This window comes from Gobio gobio (assembly GCF_949357685.1).
Source record: "Gobio gobio genome assembly, chromosome: 12".
Classification (NCBI taxonomy): domain Eukaryota; kingdom Metazoa; phylum Chordata; class Actinopteri; order Cypriniformes; family Gobionidae; genus Gobio; species Gobio gobio.
The window spans coordinates 9,211,459-9,232,756 of NC_137105.1; positions in this window are offsets into that span (position 1 = coordinate 9,211,459).

Genomic DNA, 21,298 nt, shown 5'->3' on the forward strand with positions numbered 1-21,298 from the left:
TTCAAAACTTTTAATTCTTTCAAAATATACAATTGCATAAATTATTCTTGAACTGACCAAAGTGTGTAAAGGGACACGGTTACATTAAAAACATACATTTTAATATTACATTTGGATGTTAAATCCACTATTGTTTTATACAGAATTGTTGTATAGTCTATAAAGTATAAAGTTTAATGCAATTACATCAGAAGTAAATTAGTGAACCCTTACTTTACTTTTGCAAGGGAAAAGTAATTAAATGACAGTGATTAGATTACTTAGTAATTAATTGCACTCAACAATGCTGACAAGTTTATTGCTCATCAAAATTATCTTCACAACTGAACACTAATGAATTTTGAAGCCTAAATACATTTGCCAGAAGTAAAAAGCTGTAGTTAGGCCATAAATGAACCATGGTTGTGTGACATCCAATAACTCTTTCAACCTTTTATTTTTTTTTAAATGTACAAATTGGAGGTTTGAGTTATAATAATTTGCAAGTATGCAAGAGTGCGAGTATAAACTCAACGAGGCTAGTAAATACAGTAGTTTCATCTGTTCTGCGTTATGACGTTTAATGCCCCTGACAACCTTGCTAGTCTCATTTCGCCACTTTTTAGCAAGTGACTTTTTTAAAGACACATAAAAACTTAAAATCCAGAGTGTAATGTAATGTAACCATATATATTCCACTCCAGGTTTTGTGCATCTCCCTGTTCTTATATATTACTTTGTTCCGGATTGTCGTTTTGTTCAATGACTTCAATCTGAAACTATAAATACAGAGCATACAAAAATAATAATATCAATAATGACAATAAGACTGTATAACTCATAAGGTATTACTGGTGTATTTTTGCTGTAGAATAAAACTATCTTGAGCTTTTCTTCACCACAGACCTTATTTCAGACATTTAATCAAAAACCCATGCAAAAAACCCATTGACTTTGGGATTATGGAACCATAAGTTCTGCTAACTTGTTTACAGTTTTAGGGAAACTTTAAGGATTCTTCTGCTCCCACTGAAGGACTTGCTGTTAGCTTACTTGAACTTAGTTCAATTTAATTCAATTCACATTTATTTGTATAGCGCTTATCACAATACCATGAAGCCAACAGGAAATCAAATGTTCCTGATTCATATTCATGTATGCATCCGAGACGAGTTCTTATCATAATTCCACTGATGCACACAAAATATGCATTAATGTAAAAGCTTGCTCAGACCTTTTTCATAGAGTTCGTTCACTATCATTCGCTTCCATTATTTACGTCCTTTATATGCTGTTCATACATTTGCATCCCTCTTGGATGTGGTTCCTGATGGCTGTAAGTGGGTTGAAGTCTATTTTGTTCATGGGCATTGTTTGGGATCTAATGTGGCAAAATATATAAAAAAAAAAGATATGCATTTTCTCATTCATATGACAAACTGAGGCAGTCAGACCGTGCGTCATCTAGCACTGGCATTGAAAGAAAATGACTGAACTGGTGAATAGGTTTTCAGCCTTCATTGTGCTTTTTCACTGTTTCACCCTTTCTTGCATGAAGTCCTTTTAGTGTGCCAAAATGGATAAATGTGAAGCTCTTGCAAAATGCACTGCAGTTTGCTTTGAGAAATGATTCGTGACTGGTTTCTAGAGATTTAGAAAACTCTTCTCAAACAAAGGGGCAACACAAATTGGTAGCAGCAGGCCTGTGATCCATCACGGCACATAAAGAGTAACGCTTTCCTTTCTAGGTCACGCCCTGGTTGGTCAAAAAGGGCCAAAGAGGGACATACCGGTTAATTCAAGCTTCGCCTTTCGCGTTTTAACACTCGATGGCACCGTGTCGAATGTGGACGAGGTCGAACTGGAAGCCATGTTAATCTTGGACTAAATCGGCCACCGTAGGAGTTAAAACGAAATCGGATTTGAGAGGAACAGAAACTAATATTCACTGGATGGTCATATACCTTTTCACTGCTAGATGGGGGAAAATATCACACAGTGTAGCTTTAAATAAGGTTTTTATGATATCAAAATCACCTGTTTTTAAACTGCAATGCTTAAAAATGCATGCAAATGATAAGCTTTCGTGACGTCACATAAGCGTAACTGCGATACAGACAATTGGTATATCACCCACCCCAATATAGGCTAAATTAATGTAATATAGGCCATTTCTATAAAGATGAATGTGTTGTGTGTGGATATGCATGTACACACACACACAGTCAGACATTTCAGACATTGAATCAAAAACCCATGCAAAAAACCCATTGACTTTGTTTCCAGTTTTATTTTTTTATCCAGTTTTATCCAGTAATATTTACAGAGCCGACTATGGACCAGTGAGGCGCAGAAATGAAGAGGAGTAAGTATTTATTACATTTTATGAAATGATGTGGTGTAAAATATAAAAAAAAATATATATATACAAAAAAATGTGTTATTCATAAATATTTTTCTATCTGTAGCAAAGACAAAAACTATCAAAATATCAATTTCTATCAAACATATTTACACATCACATATACATGTTTCAAATACACTCACCTAAATGATTATTAGGAACACCTGTTCAATTTCTCATTAATGCAATTATCTAATCAACCAATCACATGGCAGTTGCTTCAATGCATTTAGGGGTGTGGTCCTGGTCAAGACAATCTCCTGAACTCCAAACTGAATGTCAGAATGGGAAAGAAAGGTGATTTTAAGCAATTTTGAGCGTGGCATGGTTGTTGGTGCCAGACCGGCCGGTCTGAGTATTTCACAATCTGCTCAGTTACTGGGATTTTCACGCACAACCGTTTCTACAGTTTACAAAGAATGGTATGAAAAGGGAAAAACATCCAGTATGCGGCAGTCCTGTGGGCGAAAATGCCTTGTTGATGCTAGAGGTCAGAGGAGAATGGGCCGACTGATTCAAGCTGATAGAAGAGCAACTTTGACTGAAATAACCACTCGTTACAACCGAGGTATGCAGCAAAGCATTTGTGAAGCCACAACACGCACAACCTTGAGGCGGATGGGCTAAAACAGCAGAAGACCCCACCGGGTACCACTCATCTCCACTACAAATAGGAAAAAGAGGCTACAATTTGCACAAGCTCACCAAAATTGGACAGTTGAATACTGGAAAAATGTTGCCTGGTCTGATGAGTCTCGATTTCTGTTGAGACCTTTAGATGGTAGAGTCAGAATTTGGCGTAAACAGAATGAGAACATGGATCCATCATGCCTTGTTACCAGTGTGCAGGCTGGTGGTGGTGGTGTAATGGTGTGGGGGATGTTTTCTTGGCACACTTTAGGCCCCTTAGTGCCAGTTGGGCATTGTTTAAATGCCACGGCCAACCTGAGCATTGTTTCTGACCATGTCCATCCCTTTATGTCCACCATGTACCCATCCTCTGATGGCTACTTCCAGCAGGATAATGTCACAAAGCTCGAATCATTTCAAATTGGTTTCTTGAACATGACAATGAGTTCACTGTACTAAAATGGCCCCCACAGTCACCTGATCTCAACCCAATAGAGCATCTTTGGGATGTGGTGGAACGGGAGCTTCGTGCCCTGGATGTGCATCCCACAAATCTCCAACTGCAAGATGCTATCCTATCAATATGGGCCAGTCAGTCAAGAGAATGTGAGGGTGCGTACCAAGATGGGAGGCTCTCTACCTCTTTATATCTCTGCTACTCATAACATAGATAACATAGGATACAGGCAAGGCTCCTAGCCAATTTAACCTTTTTCTGCCTTCTTAGGAAAGTACATTATTTATTATAGGGAAAGATCATTAATATGAATAAAATAATGAATAAAAAAACATTCCGTAATATTTATAAACATTGTTATGGAAATATGTCAAAGATTATTACCTGCACAACATTCCTATGAAAGGGAAAATCACGTTCTTTGGGGCAAAACGCTAAATCAGACTTTGGAATGCCTCCAGTGACGACGTCTGAAAGTGGTGGCTGAGCTTTTCTATATCCTTGAGAACTCTCTTGTTGTATAATAGCTTTTCCACTTTGTGGAGTGCTACTGATCCTGTAACCAAACAGATAAAAAAAATATGAAGAAAATCTGAAAATGTTACCAGTACCGTCATTTTATTTAGTCTCTCTATATAGTCATATCTGGTTGGAACCATTTTGTTGGATCCCTGGAAACTTTGACTGGGTGTTCACATTTGGGGAAGAGGTGGTTATCATGAACATGTACATTTTGTATGTGGTTTTGCAGTGAATTCCACTTTGCCACCTTTTCTGGCCCAGACTCAGAGGAATTCGCACTCCAGTAAACATGGTTTTTGATGCTGTGCAACCATTTTTTCAGCACCTCGCAGTCCTTCATTTTGGAAAGTTTGTCAAGTTTCTTAGACAAGCCTGTACAAAGTAAAAGCTTGGTTGTACAATCATTATTGCAAGATAATCAAATAACACCAAAAATAAAAATGAACAAGTTAGGTTGAACAGTTGAACACAATTAATTGAACTAGAATCAACTTTGTATTTAATTAATAACAAAAGATAAATAATTACCTTTTTCAAAGTGCCACACGTCATAGAACTGAGTGATATATGTAGTCAACGGTGACTATGTAGTCAACAGCTAAACCATTAGACTCCAGCTTATCGAGACAATGCTTTAATCCCTCCTTTTCCATATGATAACTGCCTCCAACCTCGTTGCTCTGTTGTTGGGTACACAACATTTCAAATGTAGGACTATAAACAACAACAGATTAATTAAAGTGTAACAATTTTTTATAAATGCTTAGGAATTACTAACCTGAACTAGTTGAAGATCCAGAATTTTGTTGGTTTCCATGTGCATAATGGTGTAGCTGCCAAATTTGGCTGAGTGTCCTATTGTAAACATCATAATCTAGAACATTACTGAGAACATCGGTATCATAATATTTTAGGAAAACTCAAAGACTATAAAATAAACAGCGTGACTTTAAAAAAAAATAATTTAATACTCTAAGCGTACCTGGTGTGTCAGCACTCATATCTCCAGCCACAGCAACATTTCCTCCCTCTTGCAGCTGCCTTATAAGATTCAGTTGGTCTCGGTTCCACTTGTGTATTATGGTAGGCTCAATGAAATTCCTGGCATGAATCCTAAAAGTTACAAAATGTATCATCTGGAGCTTCATGGCCTTAAAAATCTATGAACATAGAATTTAAATAACATTAATACAGTACATACATACTGAAACAACAGTATTTTTTTTGTGAATTTTATTGTAATTGTAATATCTTCTCTAGTTGTTTAAAAGATCCCCCGGTAAAATACGTTGCAGCAGACAATAGCAGGTTTCCAAGTGGGGTACTCCCTAAAATGGGCTGGCTCTGCCACTGTCTGTGGTAGTTACACTTTTCACAAAGCTGGGTGAATGCAACAAAAGTCCCCTTTAGTCTGCTCTGGACAACACACTTCGTCTCACAAATTGGACAGGACACAAACAGCTCTCGAAGACAGCTATCAAAAACAATGTATTTATCGCTGTGGTCAGGCTGTGGATCTATCCTAAGGCAATATAAAAAGATTAAATATTAGGAAGTTGCTTTGATGTTATATATATATATATATAAAAAAAAAATGTATTGGTAAAAATGTTTGTAAATATTTATTTATATCTAAAGTCGATTCAGATTCATCAGTGACAACAGAATCTGGATTATATGTGGAATCACTGGGTTCGACATGTAATTCTGATTCTTCCTCCTCCTCATCTAACACCAGACGAGGTCTCTTGCTGGGCCTGAAGATTGAGCCCCTTACTGGTGTTGCACATGAGGAAACATGTCAGTTGTTTGAGTGCCCACATCATGACTAGGGGTGGGAATCTCTAGGCACCTCACGATTCGTTTCGATTACGATTCAGAGGGCTGCCATGCGATTATAAAACGATTATCGATGCATCTTTTTCTCTATAGCCTACAGATTTTCTTTTTTCTCTATTGGTAATTTTAAAGCAAAGTATTTGTAACGACCCATAATTAATTTACTTCCAATATTTTGTATTAATAAAACAAATAGAAGTGTTACAGAAAGGTTACATTTGCCAGAATATGTCCCAACATTCGAAGAACCAACAGGAAACGTGTAGCAGCCAGAGATGTATAAAGTACTAGAGACACATACTTGAGTAAAAGTACAAGTTCCTTATCAAAAAAGTGACTTGAGTAGAAGTTGAAGTGCTCTTTAAGCACCACACTTAAGTAGAAGTACTAAAGTATTCAACATTTTTTGTACTTAAGTATTGCAAGTAGTTTATTTTAAAATGTACTACTCAAGTACTGAAAGTAAAAGTACAAGTATTGTGTTATGTAGTTATTTAAGAAAGTAGTCAAAAGTTTGAACATCATATTGTTTTTATTATTTCAAATGATTAAGCTAAAGGACAATCACAATGTTGGTAGGTAATTTTTCTACATATTGTCATATAAATAACCTAAAAATACTGTAGTTCATTAAGATTCAATCTTACTATAACCACTCTTAATAAAAAAAATGGGGTAGGCACACTTATATTCTCATTTCAAGAGGTGTTCTGAGTAAATTATTTGTTTGTAACACTTTACAATATGGTCTGATTTGTTAACATTACATTAGTTAATGTATTAGACTAATAACTAACATGAACTAACCATGATCAATACATTTGTTACTGTATTTATTAATCTTTGTTAATCTTAGTTAATAAAAATACAGCTGTTCATTTTTTGTATATGTTTCTTCACAGTGCACATTAACTATGTAAACAAATAGAGAGCAATTTGAGCGCAAGACGCTCGTGTTGTTTTAAAGACAGTGAATGCGCGCTCGCGGGGCTCTCTCTCTCTCGTGCGCTCTCTCTCGCACTCTCGCGCGCGCTCTCTCTCTCTCTCTCATGCGCGGTAATGTGGGTTTGGAATGGAATGATTCGTAACATTTTTATAATTGTAACGAGTAACGATGCTGCACATAAAAAAAATATCGGAGTAAAAGTATTAAACTCATCGAAAATATGTACTGAAGTAAAAGTGGAAGTAGGAGAAAAAAATAATACTCTAGTAAAGTACAGATACTGCCTTTTTAGTACTTAAGTACAGTAGTGAAGTAGTTCTACTTCGTTACTATACATCTCTGGTAGCAGCATACTTGTAGATTAATACTGACTTCAGCATATTCTAAATCACTAACATAAAGTAATGAGCAATACCCTCCTGTTATGTGCAACGAATAATATAATCCTTCAGACATAAAAATAAAATAAAAATGTTGCTGTACCAAAATCACAGCTTTTATACAAAAAATATAGAATTCTGTACCAGCAGCTCTCATACAAAAGTAATGCTTGTGGACTTCAGCATATTCGGAATAACTAGTAACATACAGCTGCTCTTATACACAAATAAATTCTAGCACAGACAATTTTTTGCTCTATACCACAATAAAAAAATATTTTATGCAACGAACATCTGAACACTAAATTAATATCTGCAGAGAATACGGACGCAAATCCTTGACCATCAAATTAGCGATTGAGTTTGTGGTCCTCTGGTTGGCAGCGTCTAATGTTACCGGTTCAAATGTTGGAAATTTTAGTTTAGTTTGACACAACTTGCATATAGTGTGGCTCTTGTCCAGGTATTTTTCCCCTTCGACTAATAGAAGCCAATGTGCTTCCATATATACGCTAGCTTTTAGTGCAGAGGGTGTCGGTCTGATGTCGCTCAGTTATCATGCGTCTCTTCAGAGTTGCGTCTTTTGCGTTCCGTCAACATTACGCTATCAACATTTAGAAAATCGATTTTTTTGAAATTTGTGAATCGATTCAGAATCGTCCACGTCCACATCGCGATGCATCTAAGAATCAAAATTTTCCCCCACCCCTAATCGTGACCATAAAATGTTGCCTGAATGCCAACAAGTAAAAAAAAAAGAATAAAAAAAATACAATTACTCAAAACCATCTGTCATGCTATTACAATTTTTTTTTTACAGTGAGACACATAAGCCACTTTTTAATACACATAATTTTCATTGGCCAGTATAACAATTATAATTAAAAAACAATATGTACTAGTACTGCATTTGATAAAGTATCACACAAACACATTTAATGTCTGTATTTCATACCTTTGCTCCTTAAGTGGAAATTGCTCAATGTACCCATTGAAAGTTGTGTGCCCACTGATCGCATCTTTGGCTTTATCTCTGTGCCTACAGTTTCAGTCTCTATAGGGTCTGACTGACATCCAACTTCATGAAGTGTAGATGTAGTGGGGAACTCTTGGGAACTCGAACCCTGCTGAGATGTTGTCTGTAAGAAATAATGACAATATGCAATCAATGATCAAATAAGAGGAAAAACATACATTTGACATGTAAAAGAGTAGAAAAAAATGAATTACTTGTATAATAATACAATTAGACCACAAAAAATAAGCTTCATAAACAAGAATTTCATATAATCGTTCTAACAAATTATAGCCTACTACAGTCGTCAAATGGATTTTTATGAGCAAAGACTGCAGATCTATAGTGATCGCTACTGAATGTCACCTTTGTATTTTTAAAACGATTATAGCCAAATATCTGTTGCAAGAACTATTGAACACTAAACTGGCTTTGCTATAGTATCCAAATCAAACACATAACCATGTTTAGCATGCATGTAGATAAACAATACATAACCACTCTAATCAAAGTATGCTGTGTAGAGATTTAAAAAAAAGTTTGTACCGTTAGGTGTTTGTCGGATAACATTAAGTATGAATGAGCATTTAACAAACGGGTTTGCAGAGCCAAACAGCTTTGTCATTTGTTTATGCCCTTGCTACAACGTACAATTAACAATACGAACTATTACAGGAAAACACATAGACGAAAAAGAAATCATACTTACAGGTTGTGGCCCGTAAAGTTGGAACTGCTCCATCTTTCAGGACAAGCCGTTATGCGCATCCTGCATTAAACTCGCGAAGATTGTGGAAGCTTTCCTCCGTGAAATGTGCAACACAGAGAGCGAGATTTGGATAATAATTATGAGGGACCGAGTTAAAAATAAATGTTAACCATTGATCCCTAACTCCCCGGTCCCTAGGAAGGCTGAACAAAGTGGTCCTGCAATCGGGATGAAAATAGCAGTGTTTCGTCGGCATTGCGGCAACAACACTCCAGCCTACTAACTATAGGCTACCGCGACAACTCTTCTCCACAGCAATAAAAAATGGCCTCGGCCCCCTTATTCTCGGAGGAGGGGTTTATGTAAATATTGGGAATGGTGATGTCATAAAACCCTGGAGGAATGTCTAGTAGTCCCTACTGGCCATTTGCTGTAGTCCTTAGAAATTGATTTCTTTAAAAGCAAATATCTCCCTTTGCTTTAAACTTTAAACGTTGTAAATTTGCAGATGTTGTTTATGCTCAAACAGCAACATTACACACTAGCTGAAGTTAGAAAAGTGAAATCGTGGTCTACCACCCCTTTAAGGGTTCTTCTGCTCCCACTGACTTCATACTTGACTTTAGTTCAATTCAATTCACATTTATTTTTATAGAGCTTATCACAATACCTTAAAGCCAACAGGAATCAAATGTTCCTGATTCATATTCATGTATGCATCCGAGTTCTTATCATAATTCCACCGATGCACACAGACTGTTGACAGTAGCCATTGACTTCCATGGTAGGAACAAAAAAATACTATGGAAGTCAATGGCTACTGTCAACTTCTGCCTACGTGTAGCGTGACCTTTTTGACGTGATTGCGCAATCCTTGGCACGTTGCAGAGCAAGATAAGCAATTTAGGCTAAAAGGTATTAATTTAAGATTTTTTTTTTTAAATGACCGATGGTTTCGATAGATGAGACCCTATTCCTCATCAGGGATCGCACAGAGCCTCTGAAGCCCTTTGAAACTGCATTGATTTGGACCTTCAGCATTTTGTTTGCCATGCAAAATTTGACATTACTAATGTAATGTTGTGATTTGTGGATACTAATGCGATCACACGGAGAGTAAATGTTAATTTTCTGTTTGAACAAATAATGCTTTGAATGAAGGGATTGGTGATCATGTGTGGTAATACATTTATAAAGTGCTAGAAGAATGTGTGCTTAACCTTTAAGTACACTCTAAAAACGTTTACTATGATTTTCTCAATTTTTTTGGTGAGTAAATTTTAAAACAGTGAAATCAATTACATACACCATATGAGCTGAGCAAATGAAAGTTAAAAAATTAAGTAGATCTGTGTAACTACATTTGGTACATTTACAAATAAAATACAGTAGAGAAAATTGGGGGAAAACATTTAAAAAACAATATTTATGAGTAAAATTAACTGTTTTTATTTATGAGTAATATTAACTCTTATAGTATAACTTTAATATTAACTTTAATTTCCTCTAAACCTTTGTAAAATACTCCACACAACCACACTTATACATGACAATGGCCTTTATTGTCGATGAGTAAAGCAATACAGCATATATTACAGTTTTGACATGTATACAATATTTTACAACATATTTACAACATTTAAACTCATGTAACAAACATGTTAGAAGTAAAAATTAAACCTTTAAAAGTAATTCAAGTGTAATCAACCTGTCTGTTATCCAATTTCCACCGTATCAGCGCCGTTTCTCGAGCCTGAGATGGACTCGCGCTCTGCGGGTGGACTTTGAACTTCAGACCGCCGTCCTGCATTTCACTCGTAGCCGAAAGATGCTGCAAAGCGCCTGACTCCATAACCTGCCAATAAACAAACAGTGCACAGTTTTAAGAACATTTTATCATCCAAATTAATTATATTCATTATCTTAAGGAATAAAGTCGTGTGTTTTGAGCAAGGCAGTAGCACCAGGGGCTTCAAAGAAAGATGCAGCACTCATTTACTCACATTGCGTCCCTGTATGTTGTTTTGCATTAAATAAAAATATTTTAAGCTCAGTAATGATTTTATAGATAAAATAAAACACACAAACCTGAATTTCACAGAGGAAATGTTCCAATTCTGCGACGCTGAGAAGAAGGAACTTCTCTGGAGACTGAAGAGAATTCAAACAGCCCGCACTCACTCAACTGTCGAGCTGTCGTCACGTCAAGGGGCGGGGGAGGGGTGCAGTGTTTTAATTAAGTGAACGTATTAAATTTCTTCAGTGCGTGTTAAATATTAATAATCTTGATTTGAATTAAGAAATATTTGTGGTTCTTCAAACAGATCAATTTAATTATCCTTTCTCAAATATTTTGATAGAAATTTCACAAATATATTAAGTATATTTGAAATAAATTGGTTATCCGAACACTAAATTCTTTTAGTGAAAAAAACTTAAATATAACTGTAAATTTGAGACAAAATTAACTGTTGGATTTTTAGTCAATTATTTTGGTATGTTCAACTCAAAACATCAAGTAAATGATATTTAGAAATTGTATTAAGTTAATAAAGTTAATTATTACTGTGATATTTACTAAGCCACTGAATTATTTTTTAGAGTGTAATGTTAATTTTTTAATATGAATTAAGTTCCATTGATCATCCATAATCAACATTTTGCCCTTCATTGTGACACAATGAAAGTGCGGACACAGCAGTTCACTGGCCACAGCAATAGATGGACGGCAGCTCATCTCCCATTGGCTGCTTGACGTGTGCAATACCTTCACATAAATACGTTTTTTTGCAATGCATTTGATGTTATAAAAAAAACGAATTTCCTGTAAGACATTTTTCTCTTATCTATCTATAGATATCTTTTACTCATTCAAGTTTAACAAAGTATGTGGAATTCCAGAAGGCAATTCTAGAATGACTAGTGTGCTAGCTCAGTGAAAAATAAACACAAGATGGCAGATGAGGCGAGAGAAATGCAGCTAAAATAAACAGACTTAGAACATAGGCAGCTCAATAGATTTAGGTACATGTCTCCTTTCCCAGAAATATCTAGGCATTGTGAATTTGCTTTGAATGGAACTGAATGGAATTGAACTCAATGCAAGCACAATTTTATTCATTTGCAAGACCTTGATTCATGAATAAGAATTGTACTCTGTACTGGACTGTGGCTTTGCTTGCACAAATGGCTTTGCTTCGTGAAGATTTTTTCCCCATGGCTCTGCTCCATAACATTGAATAAGAGATTAAAGGTCCCCTTCTTCGCGATTCCATTGTTCAAACTTTAGTTTGTGTGTAATGTTGCTGTTAGAGCATAAATAATACCTGTAAAATTATAAAGCTCAAAGTTCAATGCCAAGCGAGATATTTTATTTAACAGAAGTTCCCTTTCAAAGCCTACAGCGAACGGCTGGCTTGGACTACATCCTGGTACTTCCTTCTTTAATTACCTCAGTGGAGCAGTAGAACAGACTAACCTCCGCCCACAAAGAAACGCGAAAAAGGGGGCGCGGTCTTGTTGCTGTCCCACATGGAGAAGCGGACGGTCGCGTGGAGAAAAGGAACTGTTGCGTTGAGTGTGTTTATCGCCATGTCATCGAGACGCTGTTATTTTCATCCAGGAGTCAAATCACCTTTGTTTGGCTTTCCCAGGGACGCTGTAGAGATTATTGAACGCATACATCTCTCCGTTAAGAGGCGTGACCTTTCCAACGTGCGCTAAGCTACTGTCAAATTACAACACAGGAACCGCTTTCACGTGCGCTAAGCTGTGGTCGAATCACAGCACAGGAACCGCTTGCACAATCAGAACTCGTTACGCGTTTCTGAAGGAGGGACTTTATAGAACAAGGAAATCACCAGCCGTTTTTAGGACAGTGGAAACAGCGGTATACAGATAAGTAAATAGTGTGAAAAATACTGTGTTTTTTTACACGCGAAACATGAACACATGTTATATTGCACACTGTAAACACAATCAAAGCTTCAAAAAAACACGAAGAATGGGACCTTTAAGGTCTTCGTTGACATTTGCAGTTCTCATGAAACCCTTCTCTTGACCAGCATGCACAGCTGTAAACACACAAACCTCAGGGGCCTCATTTATAAAACTTTGCGTAGGATTTGCGTCAGAAGTGGCGTACGGACGAAACGTAGGACGTGCGTACGCACAGAAATATTCGGATTTATAAAACCGTGCGCACGCACATCCTACGCAGTTTTCCCTTAATAAATCACAATCAATTCTAAATGTAGCGCAGCTTTTGCGGCTTCATGTCACGCCCATAGTTGCCCATAAATAGTCCGTGAAACGCCCACAAGTTAATATTCATCGATTGCGAAATCATGGCAAATACAGAGAGGAAATAAAAAAAACGTTACTTCACTCAATGTGAAGTAGAAATTATCGTTGGCGAGGTGGAAAAGAGGAGAAAACTATGTTTTGGAGTGACACAGTGTGGGCATTACTAATGCCAAAAAGGCACCTGAGTGGCAAAAGGTTGCAGACGCCTAAATGCTGTAGCCTCACAACCTCGGACCGTGGCCGAAAAAAAAAAAGAAATGGTCGGACATCAAAGTCGAGGCAAAAAAGCGTCTAGTGCTCCATCGCCAGAGTGTGTCTGCCACGGGTGGGGGAAAGGGGACACCGGAGCTGACCCCTCTTGATGAGAGACTGGCGGCAATTATTGGGGAATCCCTATTAATCCCTATCCCTATTCTCTGCGTGGAAATGGGAAATAGTTCAGTGCAAATGTAATTTCTTGCAGCTTTCTGAATGGCAGAGACATACGTCATATGTTATTGTATCTAAAATAAAACAAACTAAAGGCATTTGCATGAATACCATGATTCCGTAGCTGATGAAGAAATCTTTACTATGAAAACAACTTTCCCCAGTGGACAATTAATACATCTATCTATCTATTTATCTATATATCTCCCTAATTATCTATCTGTCTATCTAATTGCATCTATATCTGCTCCGCCAGACGGACACATTGACGAGAATATCAGTTTTGTACATTATTTCGTTCTGTTTACCATATTATTTATGAGGATGAATTGCATAACATGCCAATATTATTGCAGAACATATTTCACTTTTTTTTCGTTTTGATTTTGTTTGTTTTACACTGCAGATCGATCAAACGGGTGTTCGTGTAGGCTGTTAATTGTAATACTTGCTTTGTGAAGTCTTCATGTTATTTATGAGAGGCAGTATTGCCATTTCTTTTACACAACGGTCAACAGTTTCACACACTTTCACGTGTTTCTTCCATCTGCCGACGGTGTCGCCATTTCTCATTTCACCCATTTTTGTGCGTACGCCTGGGTCAGAGCTTGCGTGAAGGACCGCACATTTTCCCGTCAAGTTTGCTTTTTATAAATACCAATTATTGCGTAGAGAGTGGCGTACGCCTTCTTTTGTGCGTACGCAACGTTTATAAATGAGGCCCCAGGTCTTCAGCATAAAGTCTTTTCTCAACAGCCCCAGTCAATTGATTGACTGGGGGTGAGAGTGGTCTTTAAACATTGTTAAATCGCCTGTGATCAATAGAACTGATGAGTGCCAGGATTTTCAGAGGCTTTTTGGACTTCATTTATAAATGCATTAGGGACTTAGTTCATCACAGTATTGAAACCGATGAACCGGTGCTAAACGGATTCTAGGTATGTATAATTACAGAGTGAGCTATGGCAGCTATGTGGACGTTTGGATCTTGCTGTCACAGCCTTCGGTTTATTTTAAGCACTGTTTTATTTTAAACCCCCGCCCTCCCCGTGGTGAAAATCAAGTTTTTAATGTTGTTTATATGTCTATGTGGTGTTTTTAATATGCTTTAAAGGGCACCTATTATGCAAAATAGTCTCTTTTATAAGGTGTTTGAACATAAATGTGTGTGTACACAACCACCCTATAATGGAAAAATACTATAACTATAACCAGGGAGTCTCAAGAGACGTTATATTATTCTGTTGATATGAAAAATCAGGTACATTTAGCAATATAGCGGGTGAATTATATTACGTTTCTGAGGATGCTGATTTTTAGAAGGCAGACTGAGATGGCGAAGGGGAACATGGTTTGTGAGCTGTGTAAATGTGAGTGGAGGCGGGGATAATTTTCATATTCATGAATCCATGTATACTAAATGTAGCAAGGGTATAGAGTTACATTTAAGCTATTTTGAGGCATGACGATTTTTTTCACAGTACATTTTTTTAAATGTGTCATTTTGGTGATCAAAGATGACAAAATTAAAATTATTGACTACAGGAGTTTAAAGTGTCTTTTCATTGTGCTAAAAACGTACAATAGTTATTAATCATTATAATAGATAATGATTATAAGATAAAGTAGATGGGAACCAGTTACATACACTACCAGTCAAAAGTTTGGAATTATTTAGATTAAAAAAAATATATATTTTTGAAAGAAGTCTCTTATGCTCACCAAGGCTCAGTAAAACATTCACTCATATTGTGAAATATTACAACTTAAAATAACTTTTTTCTGTTCAAATATTTTATTTAAATATTTCAGTCACATGATCCTTTAGAAATCATTCTAATATGATCCAATGTGGTGCTCAACTATGAATAATGATTTGTTTTTGCTGCTTAATACATTATGTAAAATTGCAAAATTATATCTTTTTTCAGGTTTGTTTGATGAATAGAAAGTTTAATGAATAGCAATTATCTGAAATATAAATATTTTGAAACTTTACGGTCACTTTTGATCAGTGTAATGTGTCCTTGCTAAGTAAAAGTATTAAAAATTTGAATCATTTATCACGGTTTCAACAAATATTAAAGGGTTAGTTCACCCAAAAATGAAAATTCTGTCATTAATTACTTACCCTCATGTCGTTCGACACCCGTAAGACCTCCGTTCATCTTCAGAACACAAATGAAGATATTTTAGTTGAAATCTGATGGCTCTGAAAGGCCTCCATTGGCACAATGCACGGTTCACTCTCAAGACCGTTAAAAAGGTACTAAAGACGTTGTTACAAAGTCCATCTCACTACAGTGGTTCTACAATAACTTTATGGAGTGACGAGAATAGTTTTTGTGCTCAAAAAAACCCTAAATAACGACTTGTATAGTGATGACGATTTCAAAACACGGCCTCATTAAGCTTCGAAGCGTTATGAATCAGTGAGTCGATTCAGCAGTTTGGATCGCCAAATTTCAGCAGTTTGGCGGTTTGACACGCGATCCAAATCATGATTTTTTTTGCGCACAAAAACTATTCTCGTCACTCCATAAAGTTATTTTAGAACCACTGTAGTGAGATGGACTTTGTAACGACGTCTTAAGTACCTTTTAAGGGTCTTGAGAGTGAACCGTGCATTGTGCCAATGGAGGCCTTTCTGAGCCATCGGATTTCAACTAAAATATCTTCATTTGTGTTCTGAAGATGAACGGAGGTCTTACGGGTGTCGAACGACATGAGGGTAAGTAATTAATGACAGAATTTTCATTTTTGGGTGAACTAACCCTTTAAAGGTCCCATGGCATGGCATTTTTCTATTATTTTATAATGTTTCCTGAGGTGTACTTATATTGTTAGTATGACTTTTACATCATAAAATGTCATAATTTAGAAATAAAAGGCATTTTTTCTATACTGCTGTTTGCCCTGTGGCTGAATGCCCTGCTTCAAGAGGCGTGTCTGCTGTGAGACTTCAGTAAAAACGCCCACTGTTGTGATTGGCTGACATCTTTGCATTTTAAATGAGCGGAGGGGGCGTGGTTTAACGAGGTCTACGAGGCACGACCTGCTGCCAGAGAGACGGATGGACCTGAGTTCACTTCACATCAGTTCTCATAATGTCTGAACTGTTGTAGTTACAGCATATACTTCAGGTTATTAGTCTATTTCTAGTCGGAGGGGCTGTCACTCATGTCAGAAAGTTAGTAACTTTAGTAAATTATGGATCAGCGCTGACTGGAGACGCGAACCGTTTAGAACGATTCAGTCCGATTTGGTGAACTGATTCGGTTCACTAAAAAAAAAAGGTTCAAAAGAAAGATCGTTCGCGAACCGGACATCACTAATGTACAGAGACGGAGCTCAGCGATTGCTAACAAAGCTATTTAAAGTAACAACTGAGTTATGAGAGCGCTGTCAGTCAGCGCGAGTTTATTGTGTTTGTATCTGAGAGTTCTGAATAAACACCAAACCAGGAGACTTCAGGATTGGCTCGTCTGGCCTGTCATTTTCTCAAAGGCAGAGAAAGACAGCCAGAACTCTGTTTACACCGATCAACATTTCTATCCACTTTGGGACAATATTCAGGCTAGGGGAACTCATATTAATGTTGAAAAACCTCATAAAATGAAAATTTCATGCCATGGGACCTTTAAGCAGCAAAAAAGCAGCTTTTACTTTCAACATTGATAATGATGATAAATGTTTCTTGAGCAGCAAATCATCATATTAGAATGATTTCTGAAGGATCATGTGACACTGAAGACTGGAGTAATAATGCTGAAAATTCAGCTTTGCATCACCGGAATAAATTACATTTTCAAATATATTGAAATAGAATATAGCCAATATTTCACAATATTACTTCTTTCAAAGTCAATTGAAAGGCTGAAGCTTGCAGAAATGCAGTCTTTCTTCCAGCGAATCCCTCAAGGATAATTTCCGGCGTTTTTCTTTACAGTCAGACCATAAGCTCCCCAGATGTTTCTTAAATGATTTAAAACCTTTCCTTGCAGTCCCATAAACAAATCAGCCTACATTAATTTTAAACTAAAATATCTAATTAATTTAAGAAGACCCAAAAAGAGCATCATAGACTCATCATATCCAGCCTGTTGAGAATCATGTAGACGAACCACACAGCAGAAGCATTACAGTGACATCAAGTTGTGTGTCTAGCCTGTGAAACCTGCAAAGCTTTTATATATATATATATATAATATAATATAATATATATACAGTTGCAATAAAAAGTATGTGAACAGCTTGCAGAATCTGTGAAAATGTGAACAATTTTAACAACATACGAGGAATCATACCTAATGAGTTATTTTTTATTTAGTACTGTCCTGAATAAGATATTTTACATAAAAATATGTCCACAAGACAAACAAATTTCAATGGTTGAAACAGTCACTGATGCTCCAGAAGGAAACACGATGCATTAAGAGCTACGGGTGAAACCTTTGAACAGGATGAAGGGGTCCAAATTTTTCTTATTTTGTTTAAATATAATCATTTTTCATTTAGTACTGCCCTTCGAAAGCAACAGAAGATACTTTCATGTGTCCCGGAAGACAAATTAAGTACAATTTACCTTGATCATCAAATTCAATAGGTTTTCACCCCTCCCCCAACTCTTAATGCATAGTGTTTCCTTCTGGAGCATCAGTGAATGTTTGAACCTTTTAGTTGTTGTTTAAGTCCCTCAATCATCCTCAGTGTGAAAAGATGGATCTCAAAATCATACAGTCCCTGCTGGAGAGGGTTCAAATATGCAAAAGATGCTGGAAAACTGAAGAGTTTGCAGGACCTGGAGGATTTTTCTGAAGAACATTGGGCAGTTTAACTGCTCAGGACAAACAAGGGACTCAAGAACAACCATCACAAAACAAAAAACAGCCGTGGATCATCCAGGGAACGACACTGAGAATTAATGGTTCATAAACTTTTGAACGGGGTCATTTTAATAAATTCAGCAATATTTTTGTCTTGTGGACTATGTAAACATCTTTTTATGTAAAATATCTTATTCAGGACAATAAATAAAAAATAACTTGTATTTTGTATGATCTCTTATTTAGTTAAAGTTATTCACATTTTCACAGATTCTGCAAGCGGTTCACATACTTTTTCTTGCAAATATATATATATATATATATATATATATATATATATATATATATATATATATATATATGTCAGATCTGTCTTATATATTATGTATGAGGTGGGGCAGAGCGCAGCTGTAAGAGTCTTATGCTGTCAGTCCAATTGCTGCGCAATGGAGCACAGGATTTACAGGCTGTCAGGGGAGACGGCTCTCCTGTTAGCTTCACATACACTGAGATGGTGAGATAGAAGACCAAAGAGTGTCACAAACAGATTAGTTAGACTACAAGTACCTATAATAAATACAGTAAACACCTAGTGGCTAAACAACAGCAAACTATTGCCATGGTAGTGAGTGAACAAGGGGTCAGGGTTTGGAAGGTTAGAATGGCCCCTGCTGGCGGATGATGTAACAACACCATCTTTTTAATTAATTTTTTTTGTCCATAGAATATAACGCTAATATTTCATTATAATAGTATAAAGTTTACCACTTTCATAAATTATGCCATTCCATTCAAATTAGACAGAGCATTCCTTTTGCTGTATGACTTTGCTTTAATTTGCTTTAAATCTTTTAATTGTGTTCATGTTTTAATCAGAAGGAAACATTAAAGGAGAATGTTCTTCATTTAATACAAAGCTTCCTGTTGATAATGCAGCAATTCACAGTTCTTACAGCTTTATATCCAAGTCAAGGATTTGCGCTGAATAACAAATGCATTTTGTGCAAATAGCGTTCATTTTTCGAGGTATTTTTTGCAACTCCAATGTTATGCGGTGTGTGTTTCATCAGGCTGTTTGTTTCAGTGTGTTAGGTTTCAGTGTTTTATCAAACAATATTAAATAGAGAGCTCTACCTTCACTTGGTGATTGAAGACAGAGAGTAAGTGGCTGCCTTCTAGAAATGTTAAACCCTTATTATTATTTCTTTTTTATTATGATTTTTTTTTTTTTTACAGTTTTTCTGAATTGCTAAAACACATTTCTCGAAACCATCACCCACTGAACAATGATTCCGTGTAAACGATGAAAGTTTTTGCCTGCCTGTGTTTAGCGTTTTGAAATGTAAGTGCATCACAGTGCGATACATGTTTTAATGAGAGAATGTGTTTCGAGTTTTGAATAAAAGATTTGCAAATGGTGTCTAAACTACCTGAACTAGATTGATGTTTTCACGAAAGAGTGATTTATTTGACATTGTTTTAGGCTATTGTCAATTTGGTTCACAGAATAGGATTTAGTGTTTTAACAATTCAAAAAAACTGTAAAATGTATACTACAATATATATACAATGTACATAACAATGTATATGTATATATATATTTTATATATATATATATATATATATATATATATATATATATATATATATATATATATATATATATATATATATATATATATATATATATATATATATATATATATATATATATATATATATAATATAAAATGCACATATGATTTTTTTAATTGTTTTTAAAAGAAGTGTCTTCTGCTCACCAAGGTCTCATTTATTTAATCATAAATGCAGTAAAACAGTTATATTGGGAAATATGATTACAATTTAAAATAACTGTTCTCTATTTGAATATATTTTAAATTGTAATTTATTCCTGTGATGCAAAGCTGAATTTTCAGCATCATTACTCCAGTCTTCAGTGTCACATGATCCTTCAGAAATCATTCTAATATCATGATATACTGCTCAAGAGACATTTATGATTATAAGTAGTATTATCAATGTTGAAAACGGTTTTTCTGGATTCTTTGAAGAATAGAAAGTTCAAAAGAACAGCATTTTCTGAAACTTTTTATTTACTTTTTAATTATTTTCTTTCAATAATAAAACAAATTCTTACTGAACAGTAGTGCATAATGGTAAATATAAATGTATATTCAATGTAACTTAAATATAATAACGTTAAACTTGATTTTACTTTACATCAGGCTTCAGGCTGATTTATCAAACAAATGACATTTGAAGTCTCTACCAAGAGAGAGCAGTATTGCACAACCAGATGGGGAAAGATTCCATGATTTACTTTATAAAAACTCTATATTCAGCTTTCTTCAAGGCTGCATATAACAAACCAGTATATAGCAGATCAGAGAGGCTTGACCCTCCGGTATTGGGTCAGTACATCGATACAAAGATTGATCATTCATTCTGATAAAAACATATCAGAATGAGACACAATACAATTATTCACTGTGAGATGAATGGTTTAAAACGCCATTCTTTGGCACAGTGGGTTTAGTTTTAGTAATATGTTCCTGAAGACTGTGTCCATGTTTGAAGTGAATGCCAAAGGCTACTACTCAGTCTAGTGGCAGCTCTGGGCAGCCTGCTTCACTTACGAACCCTATTGCAAAACTGTCCAGTCATGGAAAACCGAAACCTTCAATCAGCATGTGCCTGGGAGTTAATGAAGGGGGAACAGTCCTTTGTCAAAGTTTTTTAAGAGGAGGCTGAGATTATGCTAAGTCTGTGGCTGAAACCCTTGTTGGTTTTTCCTCCATGGAGTTTGGGTGGTCCAGCAAAAGTGCTGCTGGGCTCAGTGTCTTGGCACAGGTAG